Here is a 10,966-nt window from a genome sequence, read left to right as displayed (position 1 = left end):
GGGGAGGGAAGGAGGGCTAGTTGCTCATGCTGCTATGAAGAAATTTAATGGGGAGGTTGTCTGAAGGAACTTCAGTGTAGGAATTAGGTTTTTCAGCTGTGCATGTCTAGAGCTGTCTCCCACAAGGAGATTTTCTTCATTGTAGTCTTTGCATTTCTGAAGAAATGATGGCTGGTCTTTCTGTTTGTAATTCTTTACCCCCCCCCCCCTTAAAACTTCATTAGCATCTATTGTGGGTGTGTCTGTGTGTTGCTGGGTCGTACTTAACTTACATCATGTACCCAAATACGAGGTTTTCCACAAGCATGTGGATACACTTATAAATATCATAAGGCACACTTTTCAGGTCTGTCTGAAAAATGTGTCCTGTATCATGTATTCTTAATAAACCAGCATTCTCCAAGTACGAGGTTGGGTCAGCCTTAAGCCTGGCTTGCAGGGACTCTCTAATGAGAGTAGCTCAGGTTTTGCATGCATCTGGTCCTTGTTTTTTCTCCTGAGGTGACTAACACACATGATGAAACACTGGAAGTGTTATCAAGGTGTTTGTTGATATTTTAGTAGTTTGGCTAATAGTTGAGCTGAAAGCAACAGGTCACTTAGATATCCAAACAGTCATCAAATGGTGTCAATTTGGAGATGCTACTGATTTGAGCTGGATGTGTTTAAATGAGCAAGAAATGTAGAGTCTCCACATTCCTTGACTCCTTCACTTCCCCTCTATTATGTCAGTGTTGGATCTGCAAAAGAATGCAATTCAGTCTTTCCCACTAGTAGTGCATTGAAGGCTATGCATATAAGAAACAGCAAAAGAAGAAATGCCTGCACATTTATTCCCCCAGGGAGGGTGGTGCAGCACTGGAAGGTTATCCAGAGTCTTTCTGGAAGTCATTGGGGCTTTCAGGGCTCAGATAGACAAAGCCACAGCTGACCTGATGTAATGCTGGTGATAGCCCTGCTTCAAGGGGGAATTTGGGCTAGGTGACCTCCAGAGGTCCCCTCCAACCAACATATCTATGTTTCTAAGTCAGAACAGATAATAGATCTGCTGGTTGCAAGTGGGAAATGCTTATTTTGCTGTGCTGAATCTCTTCTTYAGTAATGCTCATCTTTTGGGCTGAGAAGAAGCCCTCTGAAGCCTTTATTCTCAGATTAGCTGATACTCTGTCTGAAAATATGGTGTTCTATCCATTAGCTCCTGTTTGAATTTGGGGGTACTGGTATCATTTTCCAAGAAAGACTTGACAATGGTGAATTGTTACATCGCAGGTGAAAATGTCCCTGGATGACTTCAGTGGTCTTGTGATAGCTGTGTATGAGCATATAGTCCTGGGGTTCTCCTGAACACTAGCTTCACACTAAGGGTGAATGCTACAACTGGATTTTACGTGGAATTTAGGCAACTCTGAGGTGCAGCCCATTGAAAAACCCCTTTTTGGTAGGAGCCAATGAGAACAAGCTTRAACTGCCTTGTGCAAATTTTTGCAATCTGCTATTGCATGAACAGTTGGGAAGGTTGAAATCGACACAAAAGAGCACTCTGTTTTTGCTCTTATTGCGCTTTCCCGCATGAATGCTAGGTGTATCTTTCTTCTGCGGAATTCTGTGGTTGATATCCGTCATGTAAACTCCGAAGCTTGCAGTGGGATCCTGTGGAAAACAGCTGTGCAGATTCACAGCAGCTATCTTTTTACGTTTTCTCGACGCTGTGTACAGTTTTCAGTATAAAGAGCCAGGGAGCGCAGCATTGTGAGGTGGTGCCCGGCTTTTGCAAACAAAGGGGATGGAGGACTCTGTGCCACCTGCTCTGTCACTTGAACAAATGTTAGGAGTAAAACAAGCTACAAACTGCTAACAGTGTTTGTTGGATGATAACTTTATGCAGCAGCATTTCCATTGATCGTCAAGGTCAGCTTTTTTTTTTGTTTTTCAAGCTAACCAGTCCCTCAGTTCCATGCTCCTACAGGCAAGGGCATTAACTGCTTGGTGCCCTGACCGTGAAGAGCATTGTGGAATTGCATGCTCTTACTTGGGGACTGCTGGGGGTGTCCAGATGTTAGTACATTAAACAGTGTGGCACAACACCTCTGCAGGAATTGGCAGGCAAGAGTATTTGCTTCTTGACTTGGATTGAAAGCTTTTTGAGGCGGCAATGTTAGGAAAAACATTGCCACCATCCGCAAACACAATATGCCTGCTTGCAAACCAGACAGAGCCCTGTCAGATCCAGTAAATGAGGAAAAAACCTTTAGCTCATTTTTTCCCAATTATTTTGGGGGACAGTGTGTTTAGTAAAACTGCCAGTTATGAAAATGATGAATGCCCCTCTGCTTCTGTGCAGTGCTTCCTCACTTTAGTCAATCTTGAGCGTGGGCTAAGTGGAAAAAGGAGTGGTCTTGGCAAACAGCTTATTAGTCTCAAATAAATTATTCAGAACACAGGTTTGGATACAGATTGCAGGGAACGATAATGGAAATGGTTTTCTGAGCTTGTTCATGTTATGAAGACATGGAGTATGCTTTTCAGGAATTCACTTAAGTGGAATCAGCTTTGAATAATATAGCCTGGAAGTAATATTGCTGCCATCCAGCTAGTGTCTGTGGAACAGCATTCTCCTTTCTCCTGGAGTGTTGGTGTTGAAGACACATAGAAAGGGAGATATTTATTTTTTGGCCTTTTTTTTTTTAAGGGAAATTTTTTCTAATTGCTAGAGAGGGGCATGTTTTGGTCGAGATTTTTTCCCCCCCGAGTGAAATAGTGGACCGCATCAGCATCTGATTTGGGTGCGTCATGTGGTTTCTCATGTGATGCTGGTCTCGCTGCGCTTTGGAGAGTGAGCCTTTGTGACTCCGCACTCTTGGACAGTAACATTCAGCAACACAGGAGACTTTGGGGAGAGAGGGGAAAAAGGACCCTCCCCCTCGAAAACCCCACAAGCCCAGAAAAATAAAGTTACATTCATTTATTATAGTTATTATTTCTTCTCAACTGCTTTGGCTTCTATTTTTAATTCTGGGTCTTTCCTTTTCTCCGTTCCTGCAGGCAGAAAGCTGCACTGTTTGGAAGAAGTGAGATTGTCTTTCCTTACAGCTGCGACGCTGCACCACTCTCGACATAGCCTGCTTTTCCCCCCATTTACCTGGGCGGCTGCTGCTGTTTCTGCTGCTGCTGGGGCTGCTGCAGTCTCACTGCCTGCGCTTCACCCTGGCTTGTCTGACTCGAGACTCACTCGTCTGCACATTGCTAAGGAAGAAGAGCCATGGAGCCGCATTTTTTTCTGTTGGTTCTGGAAGCAAAGGGTTGTGATATGTGGTGGTTTGGAGGATTTTTTTTGGGGGGGGGGGGAGGAGAGGGAAGTTAATCTAGGATGGGGTGGGTGAAAGCTTAAAGAAATATTATGTAAAATAATCCAGTACTCAACAAGGGTATCAGCAGCAAGAATCCAGCCTCTGCTGCTCCAAAGGATTAACATGGGGAAAGCCACAGTGCTGCAGTCGAGTTTCACCTCAGCGTTGTGCTGAAGATGGATAAATAAGGTATCTGTTGTGTCTGCCTGTTAAGGCAAAGGCATGGGAGGGAGAGAGAGAGAGAGCGCAAATGAGGAGGAAGAAGAAACGCTATATGGTCTTTGTCTGATTCTGTGCGTTCTTGTTGTAGAGAGGATGGCATAATTTACAAAGCAATGTATGGATGGAGGGACTGTACATTGTAGCTTGAACACTCCTGATGCTGTCAAGGAGGGAACTGATGAGCAAGGTGACTGCACCGGTATCCCCACGGAAAACAGCAGCCATGCAGTGTGTATATGTATGTGTGTGTGTGTTTGTGTATGTGCGAGCATGTATAGACATGAAAAAAAGACATTTCTGACCAATTTACAGAGGAAGTTTGTCACTTTGCTGGATCAGACTTGATTGCAGCTTATATTTTCAGCTATAGCTCTACACCCATTTCCTGACTAAGGCGGCACTTTGTGAAAACAGATGTAGGCAGAATTCTTTTAAGAAATGTGAAAGCAGATCCTTTCCGTTTAACACCTTGAAGCACTGAATCTTCTGCACTGTGCCGAGAGAAACTGTAGGGGTTTCGTTTTCTCCATCTTAAAATCTTTATAAACACAGCTGTATTCAGTATGGTGAAAAATTCTATACTGTAAATAGAAATGTGATCAATCTAATCAAAATAAATGTATCCCAGATGACTTCTAGACCAGCTGGCTACCACAGTTGTCAGATGGCTAAATGCTCAACTGAGCATTTATATTCAGCATTGTATTTACTTTTTTTTTTTTTTTAGAAATTCAAAATTGACTTGTAATTAAAAGGCTTCTTGGTCTATTGAAAAGAAGTAATACTTGCATTTGGCAGTGGATTTCTCTGAAATGTATATGGGTATCTTTTTAATTCTGGACAAGCATTGAGGAGACTGTATTTTTTAGAGCAGGTAGACTTGTCAAAATACAGGCATATTTAGTATGGTCAGTAGCTCAGGTTGCCCATATCCGAACAATGTGCAAAATGAAGGTAGGGGAAACAAGTGCTGCACTCAGCTAGCGGGGCTTGGCATGGCTTTTAGCAGCTGCCTTATTGAGAGAGAGAGGTTCTTTTCTCCTTTTTTCCTTCTGTACAAATCCGTAGACCATAATGCCATCCTAAAATTTGTATAAGGGGATTTCCCAATAGTCATGGTGAGCTGCCCCGCAAGACGCCTGTCTGGCCCTTCCGCTATTTGTTACCCCTTCTACAAAGGCAGCCCTTGTGTGCTGGATTATATTTAGCCAGCTGTTGGATAGCATACTTGTGCTGGGGGCAAAGGAGTCTTATTACTCCCAAACTGTAGTTTTCTGTTTGTTTAAAGAAAAATAACCTTGGCAATGCACTGATCACTGCAAAGGAGTTTATACTGCTCCTTATACCTTTCTGAAACTGTTGTGCTTCTAACTCAGGCACGTTCAAACAAACAAGGAGGAAGAGAGACTCTTAGCTCATAGCTTCAAAGCTGCGGAGACAAGCAAAATGTCAGCAGCTTGTAATTAGGAGCCCATGGTTACGTCAGTGACTGTATCTCTCCAAGAATAGCTATGTGATGTGTGCCACAAAGTAAAGGAAAATAGTCATAACCTGGTTATAAAGCCCACTTCAAAACAAGCAAGAGCAAAATGGATTAATGAATCTGCTGTGTTCATAAATCAGATGGGGATGGATTACATGCGTAAGGCTGGCTGCGCTGTGCAGAAGCGAAGACTGAATTATCAGTTTGTCGGAGGGCATGTATTCACCAAGTGAAAGTGTGAATCCTTCAGAAAAATGCAGACGAGCTATTTATTGTAGAAAATGGCTTTCCTGGCTCTGTCATGGAGGGGCGGCTGCGTGCCGCTGGGGCATACTCCGAAGGACAGGAATGGCCAGCCCCACGGAGGTGTTTGAAGGGAAGGGTGTAATTAAGCACGGAGAAAGCAGGCTGCAGTTCTGTCTAGACATTACAGATTTGATACTGAAATACCACCCCAGAGAAGACTTATTGTGGTGTGGTGTGGTTTATATTAAGGCTTCTCTGTTTAAGGGGCAGGAGGGGGTGGGGGGGGGGAAGTGCAACATCTTGAAGCCAAACAGAAGTCTCCAATGTTGCTTTGGGAATACTGCAGTGGGAGGCTATGTGTTCTTAAAGGGCCATGCCCAGAGCATGCTAGGAGCTTTCTGACTGCTACGATTATTTTCAGGTCTATGCTGGCAGCTCGGCGGCATTAAGCAGTGAGATTGCAGGGGGTGCTTAATCTGCCCTGACTGGCCTTTCTCCGCATTGTTGCTGGAAAATGTTTACACGGCTTGTATCAAAACCCCTCCACAATATTCAGTTTACATTTCTGTTTGTGTTCACGCTGCACAATTGCTAGAAGCCTGGCCTGTTTCCCTGCTCCCAGCAGAAGTCAGTCACAGTTCAGCTCTGTTTATGCAGCTCTTTAATTTACCCAGATAGGTAGATTGCATTATGCAAACAGTGGTGGTTTTTCCTTTTTCTTTTTTTTTTTTTTTTTGACTATGAACACAAATTTGTAGGAGGAGATGACTCTGTATATTAAACCAATAGCTCTCTGAATTGCATGTAGTATAATTTGAATATACTTACTTTAATTAATAGAAGGTTACAAAAGCTGGCATTGTCTGGGGCTGTTTAATTTACATCCTCAGCTTAGTCAATGAGCATAACCTGCCTGATTAGAATTGAGTATTCTGGGCGCCCGACCGGGTGGAAGACATTATTTTGTTTGTGTTAGTTCAAACAGCTGGTCATTAATGCAGGCCCCATCTCCAGAGTGAAGTGCTAGTGGACATGAATGACTGCCTGATTAATGCTGCCCCTCGAAGGCTCCTTCCTCCAGCAGCACCGCTCGCAGCAGCATAATGCAGCGTGATTTGATTGCGCTCTAACAGGGTAGTATGTCATTGTGTCACCGAGCAATTGAGGTTATTATGGGGCAGGGCAGACAGACGGGACAGTGGGGTTACTAGACCGTGGCATTTTTAGAAATGCAGGCCTGACCTACTTAGAGTTATTCTTGCTGGCTGGCAGCTGCATGGTGCATGGGTTGTCCTGATAGGCTGAGGCTGTTGCTAGGGGGAATTAGCATGAATTTTTCCACATACAGACTCAGTGATTGAATGATAAAAGCTGACTGGAATTAAAGAGATTCGGTTCAGTATTATGCAGATTTATCTCCTTCAGTTTTCCTCCCTGGAATGCATWAAAAGGAGCAGAAGACAGTTTGATTCCATTTATTTTTTTGACCTATTTTTTTTCCAGGGGAGGGCAGAAGAGTTGTGAATTTTTGATGATCATTTACTATTTAAATCGTTGAAATGATATGATAGTGGGTATATTCAGGCATGTATCTTTAATGTGGTGGAGATTCAAATTCCGTTCTCTCTGGAAGAGAATGAAAGGAATATATTTTGTGTTTTGGTCAAACTGCTGCCTTTTTTTAATTTGAAGATATGTAGGCTTCCCTATTCTGGAAAGGGGAAGCATATACCAGGTTTTATTGCATAACATTACTCTTGGCTATTTTTAGCTATCTGTGCTTCACAAAATTAGTCTTATGTTGGTGGATGAAATTAATCCCTGGACTTGGTCTCCTATATGCAGAGATAGACACCCAGGATATACTACAGTGTGCTAGGTGTCATGTTTGTCTGAAAAGATGTTTACATACTACAGACTCTGCATATCTAGTAGAGAGCTGATGACTGGCCTATAATCAGTTTGATTAGATAACCTCCTCTGCGTTTCCGAGTGTTTTTCAGGATTCGGTTTGAAGTTGGATTCTCTCGATAGCTCTTTTTTTTAAATTTATCTCCATATGCTTAAAATAGTGTTGTCTTTTAGAGAACTCTGTGCTTGCACAGGAAGCAAATAAAACCAATCCTCAGTGAAGAATTCTTTGATGTAATTATGAATATTTCCTTTGTTATTATCACTAATTATAGAAGATCTTTGTTTAAGCCACAATTCCCCTCTGTATGATCCTTTACCATACAAAAAAGTTACAATTTAGCACTTGTAATTTTAAACTGATTTGCATGGAGACACGTTATGTTGCCACACGCAAAGAACTGTGACTCTTCCAAGGAGAAGAAGGAGCTGGAATGGGAGGGAGGGCCTCAAAAGACTTTATATATGCAAAATAAAAATGTGACTCCATGATGAAAAGTGCTGAGCTCATCTGTGTCTGAAACAGTCTCGCTGAGAATACTTGGATGAATGAGAAACCTTTTAGAGTGGTGTAAACAGCATTCACATCTGTCTAGATGGCCAGAAGTCTTCCTGGATGCAGAACTTCCCGGCCCCCTACCCTGGCCCTTGGAGTTTCTGAGAAAGGGATGGAGATGAAGCAGTTGAAAACTGAGACATACATTTGAATGCATTTTGTGGCTGAGTTAAAGGACTCAATTCATACATATGGGAATTTCCTATATCTCTTTCCTGTCCTTGATTCATTACTGAAACACTCTTCCTTATCCATTTCTTCCTTTTAGTCCCATGGATTGGCTCTGGATTTTTACTTATTTATTTATTTTAAGAAAAGTAAAAGTGAAGAGTGGCACTATCTGATGCCAAGTAATTGTTTTCTGTTTCAATGTGTTTCCTCTGACTATCTTCAGATATAACTCCAGAAAGTGAAATTGTATATTTGGTCCCATTTCTCTCAGCTCTGTTCTCTTGATCAAAGCCTGACCTCTTGATCTGCTTTTCTTCAGGACGATGTCAGTGGCTGGGGCTTCCTACCTGGCCTATGGCTTTCACTTTCTGTGCGTCTTGCAAATTTACCTCTACGTTGTGGTTTCTGCTGAGTTTCTCCCCCTCTCCCCAGTGACTTCCGCTGTGATGAACCAGTTGTAGAGATCAGAGAAAAGGATCAGATAGCAGCCAGATTCAGCCCCTCCCAGGGCCCTTTCAGTGGTTTGTACTCAGGTGGGCAGCCTCTTTGCTAGCAAAACTGAAGGACTGGTGTTGTAGTTAGTTCCTGAAGGACGAGAAGGCAACTTTGCTCTGCTCTCTGCATACCAGGCAACAGCCAGCCTTTGTGTGTAATTCAGTCTGTTGGGGTTCCCGTCCTCGCTGGTTGTAGCCAGGTGTGGTTTCATACAGTTCACCTGGAATATTAGCTAACTTGTACTTTAGAAAATCAAAATTACTCTACCATAACTTATTCATTTCAGCAGAAACTTCTTTTCCAGAAAAACAATCAAGTGTTGTCTTATTCTGGCACATTGCTGCTAAGAAAGAGAGATTCCAAGGAAAGGCAATGACCAACATAAAGCAAATACTCTGTGGAAAAGAATTATATCCTTGATGTTTGTTTGGGAGTTCAATGCAGTTAACATTTATCGCAAACGTCAAGTCAGATGGTTTAGCAAATCATCAAGTGACATACTAAATACTAAAAGTGCAGTGTGCCATAAACTGTATTCAACATTAGGTTACTTTTTGGAACGTCTCTTTAGTGGTAATTATTCTAAGTAAATGAATATGTGAATAATCTGATCTGTTCCCTTTTCTAATGCTTTGGGTAATTTTAAGTAGCAGAAATGCAGAATTAATGAAACAAAAACAAATATGAGCTCTTTCTATATATATGTGTGTGTACGTATAAAGCATAAGAAACAGGACGCCAGAGGATTTTGAAATATATGTCTGTCTTGAAACACTAAATTGAGCACATGCCTTTGAAAAACATGTTAATCATTTTCTGATGATCTCCTCTGAGGTTTCTATTGTTGCAACAACTTGCACCTCCTAAGTGAAAGTTGCTTACCTACAAAAGAATTGTGTTGTATTGTTTAACATTCTTGTACCATGATCTCTCTTGTAAGCTATGAAAGATCTGTTATGCTAAGTTTCATGCTTTCTAGGATGGCTAAGTGACTGCTGATTTACTAGTAGTATATTCAGACAGTAATTTCTTTCCAGTAAAAGATGCAGAATCCTGTCTCCATTTGCAGCTGTGAAATGGCTGCAGTGTTTGGCGTATCCCTAACCTTGGAGTCTTGGATGGTTGTGGATTTGTTGTACATTTTGTGGCGTTATTGTAACCTTCTGATTTTCTGCAAATGGTCAGAGGATAGAGGATACAGAATGGCAAATCCAGATCTCCATGAAGGGATTACAGCCGCAAAGAGTGAGCTGACTTCCAGCCTTCACCTCCTGCCAGGGCCATAAAGATCAGTTTTCCTGCAGCAAATGTGTTTTGGTTCTGATTTCAAACTAAAAGTACAAGGAATTGTATTATATTTCTTAAAGAGTGGCAGTTGGCACATTCCTTTTATTGCTATACAGTAGGGAATACAAATGTTTTACAAATTGAAATAATCCTTACAAGATTTTTTTCTGTAATCCATTAACATGGAAACAAATTCTGTAATGTATTACCTTCAGCCAGAAGCAGCGTTATTGTGGTTCTCACGTTCATGCTTTCCCTACATCCATGGTGTCTGTGTGTGCCTATACACACAGAAATACTGTACAATGTATACATGTGTGCAAGTATGTGTATAAAAGATACAATTGAGACAAATACAGCACAGGAAGCATACAACATAGTAAGTATATAATCACAGTTGCATCAGGAAAATACCAAAACCATGCCTCTAGATGTATGATGCTAGTTTGTTTATGGTGAAAATTGCTTGTCATAAAATTCATGTAATTCTAACACAGCAAAATCAGCACATTAACCCTGCTATCCCATTTGCCAACAATAAAAGGTACATGACAGTATGTAGTACGAAACTAAAGAAAGACTAATGTGGTGGAAAGTAGGGCAGGGAAAAACAGATAGATTGTTTTCATGACCACTCATGCASTTTCTTTCTGCAATCAATAGCAATGTAGAATGAAATGTATGATGGTCTGTCTAAGATGGAGAGACATCTTTTAAATTATCAGTAATTCTTCTCTCCTGCTTTTAGGCCACACCTACTTCAAAAGTGAATCCAGACTTAGATCTTGACAGAGATCATGACCCTGCTGAAACCAGTGGATGTTTTATCCTGGAATTCAGTGGGGCCAGGCTTTCATCTCTGGTATTTCCCCCCCCAAAATGTATCTTTTTCTGTGCTCTCACTGTGTGGTGTTTCTATGTCTACATAAATTTTCTTCTGTATTCCTCTGAAAACTCTTTGAAAGACTAAAATTCATGAGCGATATCCATAAATTTGCTCTTGACTATGAGGAAATGTGGGGAATTATCACTTCACTACTGAGCAGGTAAGGGTGAGTTGTGGTAAGTCTCCATAGTTATGTTTTTACATACACTTACGCTTTCATCATCAAATGTCCTTTTTTGGTGAAAAAAGTGAAAAAACAAAGACTGCAGGGAGAATTCATTTTTTAACAGGCTGCAGAAACTCAGGTAGTGAGATGACTTCTGTCTCAAGCCACAAAGCTAGGGCTCCTAGAAATGTAAAGA

This window comes from Apteryx rowi, unplaced genomic scaffold (genome assembly GCF_003343035.1).
Source record: "Apteryx rowi isolate R43461 unplaced genomic scaffold, aptRow1 scaffold_777, whole genome shotgun sequence".
NCBI classification, from domain to species: Eukaryota; Metazoa; Chordata; class Aves; order Apterygiformes; family Apterygidae; genus Apteryx; species Apteryx rowi.
Note: the sequence above shows the minus strand (reverse complement) of the source record.